We start from the raw sequence: 2,652 nt of genomic DNA, 5'->3' as shown, positions 1-2,652 counted from the left end.
AGAAAGCTGAGCGCCGAAGAATTGATGCTTTTAAACTGTGGTGTTGGAGAAGACTCTTGAGAGTCCCTTGGACTGCAAGGAGATCCAACCAGTCTGTCCTAAAGGAGATCAGTCCCGGGTGTTCATTGGAAGGACTGATGCTAAAGCTGAAACTCCAATACTTTGGCCACCTCATGCGAAGAGTTGACTCATTGGAAAATACCCTGATGCTGGGAGGGATTGGGGGCAGGAGGAGAAGGGGACGACAGAGGATGAGATGGCTAGATGGCATCATTGACTCAATGGACATGAGTTTGAGTGAACTCCGGGAGTTGGTGATGGACAGGGAGGCCCGGCATGCTGCGATTCATGGAGTCGCAAAGAGTTGGACATGACTGAGTGACTGAAATGAACTGAACTGAAAGAACAGATTGATAAAATTAAGAACCTAACTTGTGTTTATCAAGAGCCATCATTAAGAGAGCAAAAATGAAATTCACAGAGTGGAAGGAAATATTTACAATATGTATAACATATACAGGTTGCGCCAGTAGTAAGGAACCTATCTGCCGAGAGACACAGGTTTGATCCCTGATGTCAGGACGATCCCCTGGAGATGGGAATGACAACCCACTCCAATATTCTTTCCTTAAGAATTGGACAGACGAGCCTGGTGGGCTACAGTTCGCAAAGAGTCGGACAAGCATGAGCAACTAACACATAACCAATACAGGGCTCATATTCAGAATACTTAAAGATTTTCTGTACATTTTTAATGAAAAGATAGATAACCCAATTTAAACTGGGCAAAATACTTGAACAAACACTTCACATGAAAGAGTATCCAAATAACCTCTGAGCACATTAAAAGATTAAGAGGTACTAACCTTCCTAGGTCTCCAAACAGATAGAAAGATGGTAACAATAGCCCTGTATGCGAGATAGCAAAAGAGACACAGATGTATAGAACAGTCTTTTGGACTCTGTGGGAGAGGGAGGCGGGGATGATTTGGGAGAATGGCACTGAAACATGTATAATATCATATAAGAAACGAATCACCAGTCCAGGTTCGATGCAGGATACAGGATGCTTGGGGCTGGTGCACTGGCATGACCCAGGGGGATGGTACAGGACGGGAGGTGGGTGGGGGGTTCAGGATGGGGAGCACGTGTACACCCGTGGTGGATTCATGTTGATGTATGGCAAAACCCATACAATATTTTAAAGTAATTAGCCTCCAATTAAAATAAATAAATTTAAATTAAAAAAATAAAATAAAAGGAAAATGTTTAAATCTGGGGAAAAAAAGAAATTAAAATGCAAAACACACTGATGGACATTATTGAAAGGTTTGAAACTACAAGGACTTGGCAAGGATATGAAACAGGGATACATTACTACTGAGAACATAATACAGTGCCCCTGTTTTGGAAAAGTCAAGAAGAACTGACTATATTTGAACATGTACATAACAATGGCCCATGGATTCTATCTTCAGATATGTCCCCCCATAGATACATACATATGTCATACACATATTTAGATTGATATATAAAGTTTACATATAAATATTCTTAAAATAATAAGTTTTTTTCATACCTTCCAAAGGAAAACTCTATCATTGCTTATAAGAGAAGATTGAAACAAGGACTTATCTTTTTGCTTGACTTTACAACCCATATGACCACATAAATATTTATTGCAGGACTCCTATAATTAGTTTTAGAAATAAATGATTTAATTATTTCTAACAGAATATATGTTTTGGAAAACTACTCAATGAAAACAATGGGCCTATTTGGATATGCAAAATTTTTCTCTAGAAATAAAAAAAAATGAGTCAAAGGCATATTCCCCAAATTATATAGTCATTAAGGATTTTTATAAAAGGTGCTCTGATTTCAAAATCTATGACCATCAATTAACACTATTTAGTCTTTGTAATATAAATGAAATGATATAAAAGAATTTGAACTTAGTAGTGCAATATATTCTGACAACAAAGCATTTTGTGGCTAAATAATCAGTCTTCTATAAATAATCTTTAATATATATAAACATAAAATTCACCATGTCAATTTTCTCTCCATGTTCAAAATTACCAGTGTTTGTGAATATCACTTCCCATTATGCATTAAATAAATATAAATATTGGTCCAGTTAAGAGAAGCATTAGTTGGGATACTACAGAGGCCAACCCCTGAGGCAGTTATTCAACTACAAGCAATTCTTAGGAAGTAATCCCAGGACTCAATATGCCAGCAAATTTGCAAAATTCAGCAGTGGCCACAGGACTGGAAAAGGTAAGTTTTCATTTCAATCCCAAAGAAAGGCAATGCCAAAGAATGCTCAAAACCACAAAATTGCACTCATCTCACATGCTAGTAATGCTCAAAATTTTCCAAGCCAGGCTTCAGCAGTAGGTGAACCATGAACTTCCAGATGCTCAAGCTGGTTTTAGAAAAGGCAGAGGAACCAGAGATCAAACTGCCAACATCCACTGGATCACCGAAAAAGCAAGAGAGTTCCAGAAAAACATTTATTGTGTGGATGACAATAAACTGTGAAAAATTCTGAAAGAGGTGGAAATACCAGACCACCTTATCTGCCTCCTGAGAAACCTGTATGCAGGTCAAGAAGCAATAGTTAGAACCAGACATGGAACAATGGAC

Source organism: Bison bison, unplaced genomic scaffold (assembly GCF_000754665.1).
Source record: "Bison bison bison isolate TAMUID 2011002044 unplaced genomic scaffold, Bison_UMD1.0 scf7180017864211, whole genome shotgun sequence".
NCBI classification, from domain to species: domain Eukaryota; kingdom Metazoa; phylum Chordata; class Mammalia; order Artiodactyla; family Bovidae; genus Bison; species Bison bison.
Note: the sequence above shows the minus strand (reverse complement) of the source record.